Source organism: Nelumbo lutea, chromosome 2 (genome assembly GCF_056320005.1).
Source record: "Nelumbo lutea isolate HS-2025 chromosome 2, American lotus-T2T, whole genome shotgun sequence".
Classification (NCBI taxonomy): domain Eukaryota; kingdom Viridiplantae; phylum Streptophyta; class Magnoliopsida; order Proteales; family Nelumbonaceae; genus Nelumbo; species Nelumbo lutea.
The window spans coordinates 59,760,239-59,784,206 of record NC_142685.1 but is presented as its reverse complement, the minus strand read 5'-3'; the positions used below and the strand labels follow the sequence as shown (position 1 = coordinate 59,784,206).

Genomic DNA, 23,968 nt, shown 5'->3' with positions numbered 1-23,968 from the left:
ATTGAGCTGGTAACCTACATGGACTACATAGGCGCTGAGTGACCGGCGAGGTCCACTGCTCTGGATCACCTCGGTGTTTATTTTGCGGGGAAAAACTATGTTAATTGAAAAAAAAAAAAAAAGAAGCAGAACAACCTAACTGACTTTCTAATGCTCTGCATTCACTATTGGCTCTTGTGTAACACAGTTGCAAACTAAAATTATTGAATAAACAAAATCAAAGATTCAAAGTTAAAAGGGATACGTGACAAAAATTAAATAGTATGCAAATTAGTGTAATAAATCACAAATTTTTCCTCTAAAAACAAATCGTTTCTTTGAGGGATTTTTTCAAACCACAGATGGGTGCAAGTCCGATACAGTCAAGCCTTCACATAAACTGTATTCATATAAAAAATAATGAAAGTTACACAATCTCAAATATTTAAATGGAAAAATAACTTCAAAAAAAAGATACAAATAAAAAGAAGTTGCAGAAGCACAAGGTAATCCTACACAAGGAAACATAAACGAATTAAGAAGGGCAATAATTACCTGAGTCCAAGAGATAGGTTGTCGCAAAGCTATACTGCAAGAAGGGGCCAAAGAACAAACCAACAAAAACGACGAGGGAACTCTCTTCTCTCTATATTTCCTATAAAGCGTTCTAGTGAGAAGGACTCACGATTTATTTCCTGTGGCCGACCAATGTATCTGCCGCTCCTGACGCAGTAGGTTTTTTTGTTTAGCCAGAGCCCCCTAACTAGGGGTGGATTCGAGCCGAACTGAGCCGAATATTTGAGTATTCGAGCTCAGGTCGGTATAACATTACAAGGCTCAAGCTTGATTCAAACTGGAAATACAGGCTCGAGTTCAGCTCGAATGAAAAAACTATATATTCGAGCATGATTCGGCTCGAGCTCGATAATAAACTGAGCTTGCTCGAGCTTCAATGAATCTGTAGAAGATGGAGGATACGTAAATTCTTCAGTGAACCAAGGGAAACAATATGTTGGAAGCACAAGCTTGCCATTAACTGGAGGTTCTAGAAGTGTTATATACGCACATCATCTGCACGGTCAATAACCATCCGAATGCTTGGGAGACTAGAGTTGCTGGTACTATTCTTCTTCTTCTTTATTAATGAAGCACAGTTCCACTTTTCATTCTTCCTAGCCTCTAGGTTTTTGGCTCATGAAGTTTCAGGGCATTACTTGAGTTGCATCATGATTTTTGGGCCTGCAGCACTGAGGGAATTCTTCAAAGCCAAAGTAGGAAATTACCCCTCCACAGAGTTCTCATCAGGAGAGTTGACACAATGTATAGGATTGCCTCAGAATGAAAAAGAGGATCTCAAGGTTGAAGTCCAGACATCATCAGAGAATATTATGACCAAGGAAGTTGATTTGATGAAAGAAGAGGTGGAAAAACAATCTTCAAAATCTGCAAGTCTTCTGGTACTTAATGATGTGGCTTATGAGTTCTTTGATGCTCCTGAACCATCAGAGGATGGATGGTCTTCTAATATGAATCCAGAAATGCATACTCAGGTACATTTTAGAGAACTTTGATGTTTTACTTGTTTTTCAAAGAGGCAAATCTTTTGCTTTCTCAGAAGCATAGATCCTGAACTTGTGCTTGACCTTTCAATCTGTCTTTACCTTTAAATCAGTCCAAGCCAATAATATCCTCTAGTTCTATTAAGTGAAAATGAAATTTAAGTCACCACAATTTGACTTCTTGCTCTTTTTTTTTTAATACTTTGGGTGAGGGGATTGTTGATGTTGGTCATGAACTTCCTTATAGGGTTTGGGTTGGAACTGAGTTCTATTGGTTTGGAACTTGACCCATTGACAACTATCTCTAGCTGTACTGTACATTCTCTCTTCACCTCTTTTTTTTTTCTCCTTTCTTCTGATAGGCAATGCTTTCTCTTTGTTCAGCTGTTTTCAAATCTTTAATAAGTCGCTTTCTAGGAGCTAAATGAGAAAATTCTAATGGAGCTCTTGTCAATGTTCAGGTATTTGTCTCCATCTCTCACAGTGACTTTTTTTTCTTCAACTCCAATATCTTCACCAATGTTCGATCACAATATCATCCAGCATAACCTTTTTCCATTCTAGGGAAGGGTGGAACCTTGATCGATTCTATCTGAAAGGACTTTTTTAGGGGGCATTTGTCCCATCTAGTGTTTCTGGAACTCTTAAGTCCGGAAATAAAAAATTTGAACAGCAATATATTCACTTGCTTGTTGTCAAATTTGTGCAGCAATAAAAATTTAAAAATTATCCCTAATTTTATAAATTGTAATAATGCTTCAAAGTTCAAATCAATTTATCCTGATTGCCTAAGAGAATTCTCCACAAGCGACATAGAATCAAATCAGCATGTAATGAAATTTTTTACTTTAGTAATAGCATCAAAACAAAAACCGCAAGTTAGCATGTAATGAAATTTTTTACAAATACTGCAAGTTAACATGGACGGTGCGGTGGTCTTTGTGGTTCTGGGATTGATTGTTACATTTGAATGTTAATCGGCTGGTTACAGATTAGTTGATGGGAGATTGGGAGCCAATCGGTCCTTCCAACTTCGAACTCTCAGATTTGTAGAAAGGACAAAGAAAAACCCAAAATCAGGGTAATTAATGCAGATGCTTGACTTAGCCTCACATCAAAACCACCATTACTTTGGTCCATTTATTTTCCAATTCTCTTATTTTACAGTTAAGATGGGTTTTCACCAAGGTTCAACAATTAGCCCCTGTTTAGCACTGATCAATTGACCAAGCATGTTCAGGAGGAGGTCCCATTGCGTATGTTGTCTGATGATTACATTGTTTTCATTGATAAACCAATGAATGGTTAAAAGTGAAGTAAAGTTTGACAACAAATAACTTAGAAACAGGATGTTTTTAAATAAGTAGGACTATAACATAATATATGCTATGTAAATTTAATAATAGGTGTGCAAATCAGGGTACACCGTACACTTAGGATTGGAGACCCATTGTTTTAAAAGCCCAAGGGCCAATTTGCGCCTGGGGCGCAAGTTGGCCCTTGTGCCTCACAAGGCGAGGCGCATTCTTTTTCAAGCAAGGCACAAAATTACAAAAAAAAAACGATCAGAAAGAAAGTGCCAAAAATTAAAAAAAAAAGCAAAAAATTCAAAAAATATTAAACATAATGTTAATAAAAATATATAAACTTAAATTTTAAAATAAATGTTCTAAAAAACCTATTATCTAAAATAAAAATACATAAACATAGCATGCAAAGCATATTCAAATGAAAATTTAAAAATTAAAACAAACATATAAAGCATTTTCAAGCATGTGAAACCCACTGTCTCTTTTTTCCTTAATTGCATTGCTTCAAATAGCAAATGTGATGTAAAACATATTGCATTCATTATTCTATGAGTAGCCTTTGTAATACAACCCTCGAGGCAACCCTGAACAAGTTTATGTTAGGGTCTCAAATTCTTAATTCCCGTATAAAAAATAATGATTGTATAACTTTCATTGCCTTATAAGAAGATATTTTATTGCAATGAATGGATGAACAACAATGGATAGATTGAGGAGGATGCCACCCATAGAATTAGAGCATGATGGGAAAAAATGGAAGGCTGCATCGGAAGTCTTATGTGATAGATGAATATCAGTTAAATTAAAAGGAAAATTCTAAAAATAGTTGTAAGGCTAGGTATGCTATGTGGAGCAAAATGTTGGGAAAACGTGTATGTAGAGATGGCTGAGTGGAAAAACTAGAAAGAATAGGGTTAGAAATGAAGTCATTCAAAAGAACCCAAAAGTGGCTCCAATAGGTGACAAAATGAGAGAAAGTACACTTACAATGGATGTCATGTGCATAAGACCATTGACAACACCCATAAGAAGTGATCTGCTTCAAGTTGAATGGGCTATAAGACCAAATAGGACATAGGTCCAAGTAGCAAGAAATGGTTTAAGCATTCATAATTTAACAATGGATCACATATAGTTAGGATAATGTTTGAATGATGATGAGATCGGCAATAAGAATAAAAGATGTTGCATTACCTGAATCATCATCCTTCAAAGACTCATCAATTGCATGGCCACCAAAATCTTCCATATCTTCTTCTTCTTCAAGTTCCTCATAGCCTTCTACATATTCTAGCTCAGGTTCCTGCTCATGTCAGAATAGGACACGATAGTATTCACATTATAGATCATGAATAGGAAAACCAGAAGAAACTTCTGATGACCATACCTCCTCCTCTTCATCCTCACTAGCAGCCTGTAGTCCTTCCATATCAAGAACTTTATTATATTCCTTAAGAGGATAGTTGTATATGTCACCATAAACTCCTTTCTTAAGACGTTCTAACAATTATTTCTCAATACTCTGCAAAAGATAAAACATTTTAGCAACAACTGAAATGTAGATTAAACCAAGTAATGAACCACAATCACAAGGCAAAGATGATGACCTTATCCAACACTGCAGCCTTTTCGGCTTTTTCCACTCTCCTAGCCTCTCTCTTTTTCTCCTTTCTTGGTGTTGTCATTATCTTTTCTCTACAAAACAGAAAAGAATCAGCAGTTAAAGGGTTTAAGAAGGGGCAGGAGAAGTTTAGTTATAAACAATGTTTAGAGAAATGGACCAGGCATAGTCAGATCGAACCGGAGGTCGAACCGTGATGACATGGCATATACATATATATACTACGGGTCACATAAATATTATATATAATATATTTTATAATTTTTAATGTACTTAAATATTGTGGATGGATGGTAAGCTTCTTAATTTTTAAAGCAAATGACTAGGGTTCAAGCCTTTTAACTTGCATTTTCTTTAAAATACATGCATAATAATGTAATTTATACAATAAATAGTCATTAATTAGCATAAGTAAAGAGGTGGACTAGTGGTAATTAAATAATCCATGAAAATAAGTGGTCCTTTGTTCAAATCTTGTTAACAACATTTTAAAATTTCACTTATGTATAGACCCGGGCTATTTCATGAAACCAGGACCGGCTCACCTGCTTTGGGGTATGACCAAACTTGTCAGGACCTGGGGTCATGGTTTAACGAATTCGACCAGAGGGTTCGGTTTGGTTTTCTAAACACTGGTAATGCAACCACCACCGTTTTTGATCTTTTGCTCTACCTTAGTTCAAAACCCTCATTAATGATGTGCTAAACCATATTGATAGCTGAATACCCATGAATAATTAACTATCCCACCATTCAAAACCCTCATCATGTATGAATGGTTTAAAATGTCTAAATATTTCTTAGTTTGCCACAAAATGTTTCCAATTACATGAGTATCAAGTTATCAACATGAAATGCTAATTGTCTCTTGTCCTTGCGGCTTGTTAAGGTTTTCTCTTTTCACTTAATGAAATTGTCCTACTTATCAAAAATTTATATTAAATGTAAAGTTCTCAATTTACTTGTACATAGAAATCATTCAAATAATTTGTGTTTTTTCTTCAAACTCATGGTTTCTTTCAAACTTATCGTTAATAGAATAAGAAGAATTTTCATATGTAAATCAATCAATCAAAAAAATATATATCCATATGTGTTTAAGGCATTTTTTAATCCAAATAATATTTAAATAAATTAGAACCCAAATAAGTGGTTGGCTAGTCTGCTAGCCAAATCATTAAAACTATAAAAAAGTATCCCGTATGGGAGTTCCCCCTCTTTAAGTGGGAGGGACAGGTGTCCTTCACCGAGGAGGGGGTAGTTACATAACTACCCCACTCCCTATTTAAGCTCCTTAAGGGGAAGCTAGAAACAGAGAGAAAGACTCTTCACAAGGAAGGAAAAGTCTCACCAATACAGGTAGAAAAAAGAAAGTCCTCTCTGTGAATAATTCATATATATATATATATATATATATATATATATATATATATATATATATATATATATATATATATATATATATATATATATATATCTATGTATCCTTCTTCCTCTCTCTTTTATTTTCACTTTTGAGAAGGGAATAGAGGGAAATAAACCATCTACAACAAGGTGTTTCTACTTGGATAATTATGGTTCATCTTTCAAGGAAAAGTTAGGGATTAAACCATCTACAGACTATTTCTCGAAAGTTGATTATGGTTCCCTTCAAATGAAAATGAAGAGTAGAGGGGAATAAACCATCTACAACCAGGTGCCTCTACTTGGTTGATTATGGTCCCTCTTTCAAGACAAAGTTAGGCATTAAACCATCTACAGTCTAATTCTTGAAAGTTGATTATGGTACCCTTCAAATGAAAATGAAGAGCAGAGGGATGAAAATCGTCTACAATCAAATATTCAATTTGGTTGACTACGGTTCCCTTTTGGTATGCAAAATTCCAACAATTAAGGCTATCTACAATCAGCATTTCATCTAATTGGTTACAGTTTATTGTGAAAAAAGGAGTGAGAAGGAAATTTTCCTTGTATTAAAAAGAAAAGAGAAATGCATTGCTGTATAGTTTCTCATTTGTATTTTCTTTTTCTTTCTTCTCATTCTTGTACACTTGATGTAAAAGGTGTTCTCTACTTTCAAGTGGAGATGTAATTAAGGGGAACAATCCATATGATTCCCTAAATGAGTCTTACCCAAGAAAATAAAAACTCAATAACTTGATTGAGTGAATGATGCTGCATTAGAATTTATTAAAATTTTCATACCAACAATATGCAAATTATAACTTTTATATTAAATAAACATAACAAAGCAATATTTATAAACAAAACATATGCAACTACTATATAATAATTTTAAAACCCTAAAATTTATCCGAAGAGGGTGAAGAGGCCATATTTAAACATTGTAATCATGCCAAAAGCATCTTTTTTTTTATCATTTTATAACAATATACTATTCACAAGAGAATGTCTTTTTAAAATTTAAAAAACATATATATTAACAAATATTTTTAAGGATTAATATTTAAACTGTCATATAATTTTGGGATTTTGCAAAAAAATTAATAAAGTTTTGCATATTGACAAAATTGGATACATTTGCAAAAAAAAAAAAGCAAAAATAGTGAACGACAAGAAAATGTCTTTATTGGAACCAAAATGCCCCTGATTTAAAGAGCATTCCATTCTTCTCTTCAACACCCTTTTCACTCTTTGGTTCTGATTTCCAAGTTCCAATGATGATGGAGCTCTCTCTCTCTCTCTCTCTGTGACAAAACCTAGATATCAGTAATGGTGGGAGGAAAGGGAGAGTAGTTTTGTCTTTTTCTCCAAACTATGATGATGAAGACCGTGTAAAGAGAGAAAAGAGTTTTGTCTTTCTCTCCAAACTATGACCGTGAGGATGGTGAGAAGAGGGAGAGTAGTTTCATCTTTCTCTCTAGACTATGATGATGAGGATAGTCTTCTTGTTCGGACTTGCCTCGAGGGGTGTGGGACAAAGGCGACTCATAGAATACGCTTTACATGCTTAATAACATTAGCTTCTTGAAAAAATGCACTTGAGGTAAAAAAAAAAAAGATTGTGGGTTTTACATGTTTGAAAATGCTTTATATGTTTGTTTTTACTTTCAAATTTTCATTTGAATACGCTTTACATGTTACGTTTATGTATTTTGATTTTAGATAACAGGTTTTTTTTTAATTTAAGTTTATATTTTTTTATTAACGTTATGTTTAATATTTCTTTGCATTTTATAAATTTTTGGCATTTTTTTGAATTTTTTTTTAATTTTTAGCTTTTCTTTTTGTAATTTTTCACCTTGCTTCAGAAAGGCGCACGCCTCACCTTGCGCCTCAAGCACAAATTGGCCCTTGTGCTTTTAAGATTCCTACTTGACTAATGCTTTAGCGTTTAGTTTTTGCTTCACAAGATTCATAAATGAAACATAAATTCACATTTAGTTTTTGCTATAGAGAAGGGAGAGGCTTGTTAGTGGAGTCATAACTCAGATCTGAGTTGCCTAGTAAAAACTTGCTTTGGTTATCTTGCTTTAAACCATAACCCAACTAAAAGCCAATAAGTTTAGCTGAGTACTGAGAAAAGATAGCTCTGTTAGAAGAAGAAAAAAAAACAAGTTAGAGAAACTAGGAGAGGAGAAACAGTTGGAATTGAGGTGGAAAATAGCCAGATCCGTTAAGAGGCCAAGCTTGGATGGGAGATAACCAGCAACGTCAGCATGGTTGAGATCGATGCCAGATACTACTGTGACGGAGGAATTGAAGAAGGATGGAGAACAAAAGATGCCACCGTAGGAGCAGACACCGGTGCCATTCCAGTTAGCAATGAAGTTGAAAGGGTCGGAGAAGATGGTTGTCTTCCATGTCTGCAAGGCGATGTAGGCTTGGCGGAGCCTTGGGTTTTCGAAGCACATAAAGTTTGGGTTGATGGGCTTGTGAGTCCTCATTTTCATTGATGAAGTAGGAATCCTCACGAGATGCTAAGAGTTGAGAAGCAGAGAGGAAGAGAGGATAGTGGAGTAGGAGAAGAATGCTGCAGTCCGCAGGGCAGGCAGGCACATGGAGATGCCCGGATACATGACACAACATTGTAGCTGGTTGGCTGATCCAATGGCCAAAGACCACCCTTTAAACCTCAATTTGTGTGGCAATTGTTTATGATCTTATTAATTAATACGTTTGAATTCCGATACTAAATTGAGTATCTGGCCCATTGGCTGAGCTGTTGGTACTTGATAGTCTATCTCCTTTAAAATTTAATATAAAATTACGGACTAAAAAAACAAAAAAAAAATATATCTCTTAAAAAGGTGACTAATAAAACAAAAAAAAATGCATAAGTGGCCCAAAACAAAGAGTTCCTAGATGCCCCTTGTTTAGGTAACCCATCAGCAAAGGAGTTGGCACTTCTTTTAACCCAACTAATCTTCACCTCAATATTCTTGGTTAACCAATTAAATTTCCTCTCATTGCTGTAGTTCCAAAAATTAGCAGTATCATTTCTCAACCAATCCACTACCAGTTTAGAACCACCTTCTATGACCAATTTGGTGATATTCAGTTTGATTGCCCTTTGAGTTTCCTCAATAACAGCTGAAATCTCAGCTTTAAGAGAATCACCCAATCTAATTGGCCCCAAAAAGAGAGCAATTGTCACTCCCTCCTCATTTCTTAAGACACCCCCAATACCTAATGGACCTGGATTACCCATGCTACTTCCATCAATTAAGTTTGACAAAACCACTAGGAGTCCGAGAGGGTAAGGATGTGTCTTTAACTGGAGCTGAACTTGAAATTTCCTTCCAATTTCTGAACAAATCATCCATTGAAAAGTCTTTAAAAAGAGCCAAAGACTTCAGCCAAAGTACCACTCTGATCTAAATCAGCTCCATAATTTCTAGCAGTGTTCTTTCCCTATCTGAGAAAATCCTCCAATTTCTTTCTTCCCAAATAGTCCAACAAACAACAGCCTTGAGATATCTCTACATAACTCTTCCTCTTTTTTTCAACCAGATAAACAAGGATAGAGCAAAAATTCTTTGTACATCTGGTGGAGGAGACCATCTGCACCCAAACCAAGATGAACACCACTCCCAAATGTGATTAGTAACAGAGCATGAGATTAGTAAATGACAACCAGTCTCACCTTCAGCCTTGCATAGAACACACTTGTGGGGAGATAAACAACTCATAGGCCTCAACAGAAACTCCCAAACTTCGGAGGAATCAGTTTGCACCTGACTTCCTTTACCAGAAAAGGCTGCCCTAACTGACCCAATGGATGGGCTAGAGCTTTGAAGTAAGAAGCGCAAGAAAAAATTCCAGAGATTGATAAAGTCCAGACCCTTCTATCTGATTTAAAGGGATCTAAGGAAATACCTTTTAGAATATTAAGAGGAGCCAAAGTACTATTCAATTATACCAGCCTCTCCACTTGTCCAGTCCACTTGTCTAGTTTGTTATTCTGTTGTACCAGCCTCCCCACTTGTCCAGTCCACTTGTCTGGTTTGTTATTTAATTTGTTCTAGTGGTTGGCTGTTAGTTATAGTCTTTAAAGGCTGACGTGGCCTTTTTTTGTACACTTGTATTCCCTTTGTTTGTGTCCCAACAGTCCCTCCTCCCTTGAATTCGACCTTGCCCTCAAGGTCAAGATGTGGGAATCTATTTTGTAACTCTAAGTAAGGTTCCCAAGTTGCATCCTCAATTGGGAGACCTAACCATACCACAAAGGCCTCTGGTTTGATGTGATTCCCTTTGCGTATCCACCTGAAATCTATTATCTGTTTTTGGCCATTTCTTCAGTAGGGATACATGGAATACATGGTGTAATTTTGATGTTGATTGGAGGTCAAGCCTGTATGCCACCAACCCTATACGCTCCACAATCTGAAATGGGCCAAAGTACCTTAGGCTTAGTTTGTTCCACCAGTGGCCTGCTACTGAAACCTACTTGTATGGTTGTAATTTAAGGAAGACTTGCTCCCCAATCTAGTGCTGCGCAGGCCTATGTGTTTTGTTGTAGGAGCCTGCCATCCATTGTTGGGCTCATTGGAGGTGGGACTTGAGGTCTTGTAACACCCGATCTCGCTGGAGGAGTTGGTCTTCTACTGTGGCTACTATTGTAGACCCTTTCTCATATGGAAGTAGGGGAGGTGGGTCTCGTCCATATAGAGCCCAGAAGGGAGTCATTCTAGTTGCACTGTAATACGTGGTATTGTACCACCATTCTGCCCAATGAAGCCACTTGAGCCACTGACGTGGTCTTTTCCCTGCATGGCACCTTAGGTAGGTTTCCAAACTCCGGTTGAGGGTGGTAGCTGGTAGATTTGAAGAGTTTCACTCCCTGTAGTCGAAAAAGTCCTGCCCAGAAACGACTCATAAAAATAGGGTCGCGGTCTAAGATAATAGAGTTGGGGGTACCATGCAGTCATGCCACCTCCTTAGTAAAAATCTCAGCCACCATGGAGGCTGTAAAGGGGTGGGGCAGAGGGAGAAAATGGCAGTATTTGTTGAATCTATCAACTACTACGAGAATGACAGACTTGCCATAGGAAAGGAGGAGTCCCGTTATAAAGTCCATGGATATATCTGCCCACACCTGTGTAGGGATTGGGAGTGGTTGTAGCAGTCCCACCTGGAGACTGGGTATCCGCCTTATTTTTCTGGAAAATGACGCATTCGGCTATGAATTTTTGGACCGAATTTCTCATGCCTTTCCAATGGAATTGGGTGGCTAGTGTTTTGTAAGTGTGTAGGATCCCTGAGTGCCCTCCTGCTGGGGATGAGTGGAACAATTCCAGAAGCTGCTAAATATGGGCTGAATCTTGTGGTATCACCATTCGGCGTTTATACAGTAGCAATTTATTCTCCACTGTGTACCCTGGGTGGCTAGTAGGGTCTTCTTGGATCTGTGAACATAGCTTGCACAGTTGTGGGTGCCCTTCAGCTTCATCCCTTAGCTGACCCATGATGGAACATGTAGGGCCCGTGAGAAGTAATGGAAATAGTTGTGGCTGGCGTGACAGTGCATCTACCACCTTGTTAGCGTTAGGGGTGTTCACGAGTCAAGTTGGGTCGGTTTCATGGGATTTTCTCAACCGAACTGACCTAGTCGGGTTACCAGAGGTGGAAACCGAAACCGACCCACTGATAGGCCAAACCGACCTGGTCGGTTTGAGTCGGGTTGGGTCGGTTTTGGTTTTGCTCCTATACAAAGGCAAATAAACTCTGAATTATTTGAGGACTTGAGTTGAGGGGGGCGGATCATCCAAGTTAAGTTAGAGAATAGAAGATTTTAAGAGAAGACAAAAGTGGAATTAGAAGACTAGTAGGAAATTAGGAATTCTAATTGTAGTTGCCTAATGGGTCTTCTAGTTCTAGTAGGAATTCTAATTGTAATTGCCTAATCTAGGTAAAAAAACTAAAAAAGGACACCTAATTAATTGAATTCTAATTGTAATTGTCTAATCTAGGTAAAAAACTAAAAAAGGATACCTAATTAATTGAATTCTAATTGTAATTGCCTAATGGGCCTTCTATTTCTAGTAGAAGTCTAGAAGACTAGTAGGAATTAGGAAACTACTCAAACTAGGAAGTAGGAACTACCAAACTAGTAGAAGAAAGACTAATTAGGTTCGCGTCGGGTCGGTTTTGATTTTCTTATGTGAAAACTGAAAGTCGACTCGAGATATCAGTTTTTGTATGTGCCCAACCCGAAACCGACCAGTACAAATGAAAACCCGACCGACTCAGCTTGGGTCGGTCCAGGTTGGTCGGGTTGGGAATTCTTATGAACAACCCTAGTTAGTGTGCCCGGCCTTGTATTTAGTGACATAATTGTAGCCAAGTAATTTGGCTATCCATCGTCGTTGTTCCGGGGATAGTACAGACTGCTCCAACAGAAATTTCAGGCTCTAGTGGTCAATTCGTATGGTGAACCTCCTTCCTAGGAGGTATGGCCGCCACCTCTGAACTGCGAGAACAATTGCTATCAATTCGCATTCATATACTGATTTGGCCCATTTCTGTGCGGTCATTGCCTTGCTGAAAAATGCTAGTGGTCTTTCTTCTTGCGTGAGGACTGCACCAACTCCTTGGCTTGACACATCACATTCAATGATGAAGTCCTTTGAGAAGTCTGGAAGTGCGAGCGTTGGTGGGGATGAGACAGTTGTCTTGAGTGTCTCGAAGGCCTGTTGGGCCTCTCTAGTCCAGCAGAACCCATCTTTCTTAAGTAAACTTGTCAAGGGGGCAGCAATCAGTCCATACCCTCTAATGAATCGCCGATAGTATCCTGTTAAACCCAAGAAGCCTCGTAACTCCTTCACATTTTGAGGTCGGGGCCAATTTATCATGCTTGAGATCTTTTCTGGGTCTGCTGCTACAGTGCCATTCTCGACCACGTGCCCTAAATAGTGTACTTGTGTTTGTCCAAATACACACTTTGACTCCTTTGCAAGGAGCTTATAAGTCCTTAGCAGTTCCAAGGTGATTTGTATAAATTTGTGCAAATGGGGTCGAAATATGTCATTCATAAGGGCTTGAAATGTAGCTGACGCATTGGTCAACCCAAACGGCATAACCAGAAATTCATAATGCCCTTCGTGTGTACGAAAGGCAGTCTCCCTCATGGACCCAAATTTGATGATATCTCGACCTCAGGTCTAGTTTAGAGAATATGGTGGCCCTGCCAAGTTCATCTAGCAGTTCATCAATTACTAGTATGGGGAATCGATCCTTCACAATGATGTTGTTCAGGGCCCTATAGTCTATACAAAACCGCCACGTCCCATCCTTCTTTTTCACAAGTAATACTAGCAAGGATAATGGGCTTTGGCTGGGTTGTATGATTTTTCTGTCAAGCATATCTTGCACTTGCTTCTCAATCTCTAGTTTCTGAAAATAGGGGTAATGATAGGGCCTCACATTTGTAGGTGCAGCATCGGGCATAAATGGAATGCGATGATCATGGGCATGCTTCGCTGGTAGTTCCTTAGGTTCTTGGAAGATCACTGAGAACTTCTGAAGTAGTTGCTGTAGATGTGTGCGGCTCTATTCAGATTTACTTTCTTGGGATAGAATGGGGCCATTTTTGTGGGATTCTATCTGCATTAAAATGATGTGGGCTGTGTCTGCTGCTTGTTTCCTTAGGAAGGCAATGCTAATAGGCCCTGGACCCTTGGACCGCTACCCTTGAATATGCACCAGTGAGCTGCCCATTTGGAAATCCATGGTAAGGTGGGACCAATCACATATCACCGGCCCTAGTTGCCTTAACCATTGGACTCCGAGAACTACATCTGCTCCATTGATTTCCAGGGGGTGCAGATCCACCTCGAACTCATGTCCTTGTATCCTTATCTTTAATTCTATGCATGTACTGTCACATACCAGGTTGCTCCCATTAGCTACATGCACCCGAAAGGCTGCACATGGTTGGATTGGAACCCCTAGTTGTCTGACCAATGTTTGGGTGATGAAATTGAGGGTGCTGCCACTATCTATCAGAACTGACACATGGCACCCATGTATCAGTCTGGTTACTCTCATAGTTTGAGAAGAAGCAAGACAGGTCAAGGCTTGCAGGGATACTTCCAGGTATTCCTTTGTCCCTTGTACCCATTCTTGGTTGTCCCTTGGTTCCTCAATGTCGGCTGGTTGCTCGACATATTCAGTTTCAGGTTGAAGGAAGAAAACTTGAGGGACCTTACAGTGATGGCCCGGCCTAAATCTGTCTCCACATGCGTAGCAAAGGCCCTTTTCTCGTCGGGCTTGCATCTCAGCCTAGGTTAACCTCTTGGCTGAGCAGGGGCCTGAACCAGAGTTGGCATCCTTGCTTGTGATTCCTAATCCTGATCTGGGCTCTGGTTTACCCAAGATTCGAGGTTCTTGGTTTGGTATACCTGGTCTGATTGCAGCTCCCAGAGGTCGGCTAATCCTTCTTGCCCGGCTCATTTTGTCTTCATGTAGTTGAGCTAATGCTGTTGCTTCAAGAGCGGTGATGGGTTGCATGGCTTTTACCTCCAGCCGCACTTCTTCCCTGAGTCCACCAACAAAACTGCCGCCAAGCACGTTTTCTGGCCAGCCTTGCACGCGCATCGCCAATCTTTCAAATGCCATCTGATAATCTTGGACGAAGTCGGTCTATCGTAGCTTAGTGAGGCTTTCATCATAGTTCTCAAAAGCCGAGACTCCAAATCGCATGGTTAAGGCATCGATGAAGTCTACCCATGTGGCCCTTGGGTGTTGTCACCGGTACCACTAGTACCAGATGATTGCCTCTCCTTCCAATTGTGCAGAAGCTAGTGGAACACGATCAAGTCCTTGTGTGTCGTGGTAATTGAAGTATCTTTCTGTTCACAAAAGCAAGAAACTGGGATCCCCCCTGCGAAGATGGGAAACTCAATTCTTGTTGTTCTTGATCCACTTCGATGACTGGTGTCACTGCGCTCTTCCTGAATTGGCGCAGGTGGTGCCTATGCCAGTCGTTCTAGCAAGGATGCAAAGCTTTCTTTGATTTCTTTGACATCAGCTGATATTCTTTGCATTTCTCCTTCCATGTAGTCGATTATGTTCTCCAAATCAATAATTCCTTCTGTTATAACACTGTTGTTATTTATACACTATTGTTACAATTCTGTTATACCAACCTCTCCACGTGTCTAGTCCACTTGTCTAGTTTGTTATTTAATTTGTTCTAGTGGTTGGTTGTTAATTATTCTTTAAAGGTTGACATGGCCTTTTCTTGTACACTTGTATTCCCTTTGTTTGTGCCTCAACATTGATCCGCTCACACCTCAATTTTTGCTTCCATCTAATCTCCTCTTTGAACAAGATATCCTCGAACTGCTTGCTAAAATTCCATCTTTGTTTCCTATCTCTTTCCTTTATACTCCCATCTTCTTCTTTTCAATCAATCTCCTCAATTTAGTGCACAAGAGTATCCTTCCTCTCCTCTATCCTCCCAAACTCTACCAAATTCCACTCCACTCTAGGGTTACTCTCCCTCCACCAGCCCTTAATCTTTTGAACAAAATCCGGTTGTGTTAGCCACATGTTTTCAAACCATATCAGAGTAGGGCCAGCACTCCTTAGTGTCTCAAGATCAATCTACCCCAATGTTCTTCCCAATCTAAAGAAAGCAAGAATCTATCCAATTTGGAACAAACTGGGTTAGCTTGGAGGTTCGACCAAGTGAAGTTACTATGCATTAAAGGGATCTCTTTGAGTTGGAGGGTGTCCACCAAACTATTAAACCTCCTCATGCTGGTTGTCACCCTTTGTATGGAGTTATTAGTTTCAACTGTGAACCGGAATACATTAAAATCTCCTCCAATACACCAAGACCCTCCCAAAGCCCTCTAATATCCCCCAATTCTTCCCATAATTTCCTCCTTTCCTGATAATCATTAGGTCCATTGACATTGGTGAGCACCCACTCAAACCCATCCTCTAATTGTTTAAATTTTATAGAGATTGTAAAATTTCTAATGAGCTCTTCAATCCCCTCTAGCACATCATTCTTCCACATAGTAACTTTTTTTTTTATCAATAATTGGAATTCATTAGATTAAAAGAATTTACTTACAATGCTCCAAAGAGAGATAAACAGGGGTGAGAGGCAATAGTTTGGCCTTCTTTTGGAATTGGTTTTCCTCTTCTTTGGATGCAAGTGGACTCCAAACCCAATCGAACCTGAATACAAAGCGAGCACCTTCTCATCCTCATCTCTGAAAACCCCTCCTACACCCAATGGACCTGAATTTCCTTCACTACTTCCATCAAAGTTTAGCTTTATAAGTCCACTTCCTAGTGGTGACCACAAAGGACAAACTAAAGAGCGAGCAGGAGCAAAATTTGCCACCTCCAGCTAGCTATTCAGCAGCATATCCGTAGAAATATCAACAAACAGGTCCAAGGATTTCAGCCAATGTACCACCCTCACCGTTACTACTTCAATAAGGCATTCTTTACTTCTTTAAATTTCAAAGAAAATTCTGGTGTTCCTTTCCTCCCAAGGAGTCCAACAAACAGCAGCCCTCACACATCTCCACATTATCCTTCCCTTTTGTTTGGCCAACCAAAGAATGAGGGGCTAAACAAACTTTGAATGTTTGGTGGTGGGGTCCACCTACAACCAAAAGTGGAAAAAACCATTCCAAAAGATCAGTAGCAAAGGGGCAGGAATCTAATAAGTGGTAGGAGCTTTCACCATTACCCTTGCAAAGAATGCACCAATTCAGAGTATGTCACATGTATTACATCTTCCAAGGAAGGCTTCCCAACAAAAGGCTCCAATCCTTGGAGGAATCGGTTCACCCCAAACATCCTTAACTGGAAAGTTTTGTGCAAATGGACTGGATAAAGGCAGTAGGGCCTTGAAAAAAGAGGCACAAGAGAAGGTTCCAGAGGGAGTTAGGGTCCACAGTCTCTTATCCCTCTCAAAGGGATCCAACACCACCCAGTCTAAGATCTGAACCAGACTCATGGCATTTTCAACCGCTACGTCCCTTAAGCCTCTTCTAAGCCCCACATCCCAATCAAACCCAAAATTAGACTGAAAAGGTACTAGAAAACTGGACACAACCTTGCCCTTAAATCAGGAGAGTGAAAACAAGGGAATTGGTCTTTCAAAGGTATCTCACCGACCCAAATGTGCTCCCAAAACTTTACCTGATTCCCAAAGCAGAGGTCATATCTGATGTGTTGCAAAAAGGAAGAATGGCATGTAAAGATTTCCAAGGAGAGGCACCAACAAACCTTGCCAAAGTCTCAGCATCCCAACCATCATCTACCTGACCGTGAATACTTAAAATTACCCTCATCCACAGTTTATCCCTCTCACCTCTCAACCTCCACAACCATTTCCCCAACAAGGCTTCATTTTTCCTCTGAATGCTACTTAAACCTAACCCTCCATCAGCCTTACTCCTAGAGACTAGTTCCCCATTCACCCTATAATCCTTCCCCTCTCTTTCCCTGGTTCCCACAAGAAGTCTTTCATTAACTTCTCCAAACTCCTACTTATCTTCACTGGGTCCTAAAATCCAATAAGTAATACACAGGCAAACTAGTTAGTGTAGACTTGATCAAAGTAATTCTACCACCCAAAGATAAATAATTCTTCCAAAAGGCTAGTTTCTTAGCATATCTATCAATTACAGGGCTCCAAAAGCTCTCTTTCCTCAGGTTATCCCTAAGGGCATCCCCAAATAGTTCAGCAGCCATTGAGAGTTGAGACACCGTACAACCCAAAGCTTCATCCTTCTCCAATATAGGTCTTTCTTCCATATTGATCCCCACCACACAACTCTTGTCGAAATTCACCTTCATATTTGACATTTGTTCAAGCACTTGAATCACCAACTTCATGTTTTTAGCCCATCTCACATCCTCCCCCTCATAAAACAGTATTGAATATGCATTTTCAATTAAGTGGGTGATAGAAATGTTGTCTTTTCCATCTCTCCATCCCCTCGCAAGACTTCTTGAATCTGTTTTCTCAATTAGCCTCTCCAATACTTCAGCAATCAAGGTGAAAAGATATGGAGAGAGGGGTTTGGGCTTTGGGCTTCCAAAGTGTTGGGTTTTAATTTCATTAGAGATTAAATCCAATGGGGTTTGATTGATCAATTACATGAAAAACACACCTACACACATGTCTTGAAAAATAAATTTTTCTCTTACAAAAAATTAGTTTTAACTTGCTCCACATTAGAAAATTCAAGACTTGTTTTGAGATTTTTAAATAATAGCTTACTTACACTCCTTCAAAATAAAGAGGAGAGTATGGAGGCTTGCTATTGCACAACGCGTGCACGTGCGTGTGTGCGGTGAAATGAGGCGCTTTAGAGGCACACTTTGCTCGCACTTGACCATTGATGTTTCAACGGCCACAATTCGATTGGGTGTGATTAAGAGACATTATTCAAAGTTAACAATAATTAACTATTAAATACCTTTTAACAATCACTGTTTCAATGAGCCTTTTTTTGAACCAACACTTTCCTCTGCTCCATAACTCTTCTTAGATTATTTAGGGAGCGTGAATCAAACATTTTACACACAATTTTGAAAATCACGTTGTCTCTCTTAGTCTGGTATGCTACTGTCTCACAAAAGGTTTCTTCGGAGACTCTTCAACTTTGCTAGTGGTAGATTCTCGCCCAATTCTTTGTTGTATCCTAGAAACAGATTTGCTTGTAACCCAACAACAAACTCAGTAGAACTGAGTGGGGGCAAATAACGTTTCAAAGACAATATCTTTAGACACACCTCAGAGCTTCTCCTCGAAATTTTAATAACCCCAATTCCAACACTAAGCTGACCATTCTTCCACCAAATTGATCGAAGTATCACCAACGAAATACGCTTTGAACTCCACTACTGAGGCACTTTTCAATTCTCTCTAACTGGATCAAGCAGGGATTTTCCTTCCATGAACCCATGAGGAGGCAGGGATACAAATCAAATTGTCAATCTAAGCCAGAAGTTAGATAAGTGATCCACTAGATTGACAATATATTCATCCCAAAATCGTAAGGCTCAATATGGGAAGAGCAAGCCTACAAGTATTTAGAGAATAAATTCAAGGTTTTACATCTATATTTGTACTCTTTCCAAACTGATCCTACAAAGTTCAAAATATCACCCACGGAGTAAATGAATAATTTTTTTTGCTTAAAAAAGCAAAAGAAAAAAGTGAAAGTAGCATAAATTTGAAAGGATATATAAACGGATTAAAACATTTTCAACTTAAAGGAAATAGAAATCTTTTTTGTTATTGTTTGGATTCCATTAATGATACAATGGTTATAATATTATAGTTTCTAAGGCAAAATAGTGTAGTTTGAAATTTTGATAAGATGGAGATAGAGGATCATTTTAAATAATAGTATTATATAAGTTTTCGTAGTAAAATTATGCAAATAACTCTAAACAAAGTGGTTCATGAAGACTGATTATATCTATGATGATTGCATTGATTGAATAACAAGTTGTGTGCATTTTGAATGTGATGTATCACAAAAATTTTTCTACAAGTGGAAATAATAGTATTACTTTTTAGTAGTTATATGATATTATGGTGTTATATTTACCTTGAAGCACGACCTCTTTATTACGTTTTTTTTTATTATTTTAGATTCCTTCTATTGTTTTAACAAGTTTATTTTGCATGTATTAGTCCATTGTTTTGTAAAGCATATTTTGTATTAAATATTAACTAGTGTATTTATTTGGATCTAATTAATGTACATATGCTTCTTTCATAATTTGTGCTTAAGGGATTGTTGGGATTGATTTGAAAAATTTGTGCTTAAGATACTTGGTTCCTTCCCTACCTCTAACCCTCTAACATCTTTGTCCTGGCCCACTAAAATCCAAAACCTAAAACGTCCCAAAAGACAAAAGTTATCCTAAAAAATTAAAAAATAGTTCATAAAGAACTAACAAAAAATTAAAAAATTAAAAAAAAAAACATGATAGATCAACCCTTTAAAGTCTTAATCAAGTGAGACAAAGTATTTTAGCGATCGATTGACCCTCTAAAATTTCAACCTATCAATAGTTTTCTATTATACATTTGAAAGTGGGACCCATATTATTGATGTTGTATCAATTAATTTATTTGAACATTTAAAATATTTTAATTAAAGTGGCTAGTCTTTGATTCAATTACCCAATTAAACTAATCAAAGATTAAAAGAAAATTTTAAATAGTTAATCTTTATTGAATAAAAAACTAACAATTCCATTTGGTTTTTTCAACTTAATGAGATGTCCATATAGTGACTCTCTCTTCATGGAATTTCCTTTATATTTAAATTTGTATATTGTGCTTACATCAATCAAGACTACATACAAGTACATCTATATAGAAATGAAAATTTTTTAGTGTGGTTTATTCTGTTATTATTTTATCTTGAAAATTGATAGTATGGTTGTGATAAATGTATTCCTTACCAAGCACGCATTTGCTTGTTATGTACTCACATAAGTCATTAAGGTTGATGAAATTGTAGTTTAACTTAGTAGAGTTGATTAGAACTTTTGCTTCTGTGATGATTAAATATGGTTTGTTTTAGAGCAATGTATTGGCAACTTTTTCTACTATTGAGTTAAATAATATGGCTTGGATTTGTATACCTTGCAATGGAAAAATTAATTACTAATATCATTTTTATTTATTGGAAAAATATAAAAAATGTGTATGGATACTTATTCATTAAGTAGTATGGCTTTGAATTTCATTTTAGTTTCTCTATGATTGTTGTAACTAATAATTATCCCTTTATATAAGATAAATTCCTTTATAGTCCAACTTGTATCAAAGTGAGTTGAAGACATATTCTAGTTCTTTGTCCATTTTATATAGACTTGTTCATGGGTCAAGTAGCTCGATGGGCTATGTCGGGCCCAACCCGTTGTAAGTCAAACTTTGACATGAATTTAGGCCGATGGGCTTCGGCTTGGGATTGGACCCAGAACACTAGGCCCAACATTTTTTAGGCTAGACTCAAGCTTTCTCAAAAAAGCTCTGCCTGAGCCCAAGCCCAACTCGAAAAATATTATACAAACAAAAATATATTTTATATAATAAAAATATATACATGTTTTTCTCTTTGTTCCTTTGCTCTTTGCTCAAGTCATAGTGAGATATGTCATTATTTTTGGGTTTTGAGGTCTTTAATATAAATCTAATAGATTTTTATTGAATAAAAAAGAATAAAATCTTTTTTTTTTCAAATTTTTGGTCAGTCTCGGGCTCAAAACATAGGCCCAATGGTTAGGCTGAGCTTAGGCTCGAGCCTGAAGCTATTAATAAAAAGACAAAACCTGACCCAACCTGGCCCATGAATAGGTCTAATTCTATATAAACATTTGAAATGTGTTAATTCGTGGTGGTGGGTGACCAATTGGAAATAATTTTTAAAACTTAAAAGAGTTTTATGTGATAATGTATAAGTAGCATTGCCTTGTGATGCCATTAATTTTGTTGTCTAAAAAACATGAATGTAACTTGTAGATTGATGAAGGTTCAGATGATATTTACGGTTAAAACTTCTTTGTATACTATATACTTTTTGAAAGTTCCTTTCTTCTTACTTGGCTATTCAGGTTAGATGAGTAGTATTTAAGATATTACTTTTAATAAAACATTGTATAATTAATTGTTCATGTGAAAAGTTGTATTCTCATAGATAAATGCTTACCTGTGGGATTATTTGTCCTTAAGCTTTATTTATTGTCATCGCAAAGTTTAACTGAATTGAAAATTGCTTACATTTGAGTTTTGCAAAATTGACTAAGTATACACCTACTGTATGCATATTCCCAATGGGTACCCTTAAGTTTTCTAACAATTGACTAAGTGTATCCTTACTGTTATAACACCATCATATTCTGCCAACTCGTGATTGCATGTGACTGTTTTACCTTTTTAAGACATCCCACCAGAACGAAGATGATGGAAAAGAGTCATTATTGCTCTGTTTCTTAATTATTTGGTAGTTCTCTCTCTCTCTCTCTCCATGACCTTCACCTTCATGACCCTCTCTCCATTGCTCACGGTTCCCCCGATCTCCTCCTCTGGAAAAATGCCTTAACACACCACTGTTGTATCTCCATCCTGGATGCTCACCCAGAAAAATGGTGAAACCTCTCACTTTCGTGTGTGTGTATGTATATAAGTTCAAATAATTGAAAATGTATGATAAAATTCTTTTATTTTGGAGATATACTTATATGGTAAGGGGATTTGTGCAAGTGTTCAAAATACAAGGAACCCATTGATTCCATATTCCTCTATGGAATCGGAATCCTGTCTCCAAATTCCTCATTGATCAACAACTAACACATTGGGTTTAACTTGTATAGCTTGTACTTGGGACCCATCAGGCCCAAATCGTAGTTAGGACCAACATTGGGTAATGGCCACGGAATACCCACCACTTTAAAGGGAAAAAAAAAGGAAAGAAAAGGAGACCAAGACTGGGAAAAGAAAATACCAGAAATTAGGAAGAAGCCTATCGACGTGAAGGCTACCGAATTGAGTGAACACTGAAGAGTGAAAGACTTTCCATTCTTCTTAAGAGAGAAGGGAGGCAGTGTAAGCATCATCAAATCAGACGAGGTTACCTTAAGTGGGTGAAACCAGTTTCGCCAGGTGGGACCCACGGGAGTGGGGCCCTAAGAGCTGACATCAGGGCTGAGGCCATCCAGTGCCGATGTCGACGTTGGCAGCAAAATTGCTAAGGGGTTTTTACTGTTCAGTCCACCCCAACAAATCTTAGCTCCTGATGTAGGTGTCAGCTCGGAATTGATGTCAATATATGAGCGGGTAAGGATTTTAAAATTGAATCGAACAACCAACTATCCAAAAGTCTGGTTCCTGAGTTGAATGATCTAACCACTTGAACCAAATGGATGGCCTGTTCTGACAAAAGAAATAAAATATTTAAAAAAAATAAAAAACAACCAAAAAATATTGAATAGTTCGAACGATTCGACCGCCTAGGTCAATGGTTTGCTAACTAAACCTATGGTTTTTTGCCAAAAAGACAGTATGGGGTAAAACAGAATCGGTCAGACCAATTCTCAGTTTTTCTAGTCCGGCCATCCAGTTTTGAAAACCATATAGTCAAGTATTAGTATTGTTTGAAATTTTGAATTGTTATAGGTATACATTAGAATTCAGAATTCTGAGGTGGAGTGTAGTTTACTTATCCCAATTGTTTATATGGGAGGGTGATGGTGACGCTTTCTCCATGCGCATTGTACTGAGACACCACCTCCAAGGCCAAGTGGTGAGGAAACAGGGAGGCGACATGACCGTCTTTGCCAAGAAGCAAGAGGATGATAGCAAATATTGGATAGTCAATCGAGAAGGATGCGGCCACAGTCCGATCTAAAACCAGCTGCCTGATGTGGAACTCATAGGATAGGTGTGCTCTAGAAGCGCCTAAAGGGGTCTCCAAAAGTATTTGCTTGAAACGGAAGCTTGTAAAAGGCATGGTATGTATTTGAACATCTGAAGAACAATGAAGGTAAAATAGACACTTCAATATTTTTCGTCAATGTTTAATGTTCAGTGGTGATATCAATTGACACTTCAATATTTTTCGTCAATGTTTAATGTTCAGTGGTGATATCAATTGTCAGACAACTTTTGAATATAGTAAGGGTTCTATTAGTATATTCAATATTTGATTTTAATATACAGAACTTATGTAATATAGTTGTGTATATTATACTATATAAATTTATATAGTATATTCAATATTTGATATTTATTTGTTATATATAAGTTAAAAAATGTAATTACTTTTTTTCTTATTTTTTAAAAATGAAGAGAAATCGACTAATTTTGAATACGATCCTATTTTCATACGATTTGAATCCAATTTGTGATCTTCAAGTCCATTGAATTTTGGGTCAAATTTAAATTTCCCCTTTTGTTAACCGATTCAAAGTTCAACCCATTTTATAGTCCAACGAGTAATGGGCAAGGGAAATGATCGCGTGTTGGGCCTATCATA

At 37.7% G+C, this 23,968-nt stretch overlaps 1 long non-coding RNA gene across 2 annotated transcripts; it reads left to right on the top strand.

The window, feature by feature from the left end:
- The first annotated feature begins 695 nt into the window (after nt 1-695).
- Nucleotides 696-23,576, top strand: LOC148871020 (uncharacterized). Of its 2 annotated transcripts, XR_016107339.1 has the most exons (4): nt 699-1,097; nt 1,225-1,529; nt 1,923-1,999; nt 23,177-23,576. It is a non-coding gene; the product is annotated as an uncharacterized LOC148871020 (long non-coding RNA). The 2 variants fall into 2 exon arrangements; XR_016107338.1 differs by lacking the exons at nt 1,923-1,999; nt 23,177-23,576 and adding an exon at nt 2,000-2,274 and having other exon boundaries at nt 696-1,097.
- The last annotated feature ends 392 nt before the right edge of the window (nt 23,577-23,968 follow it).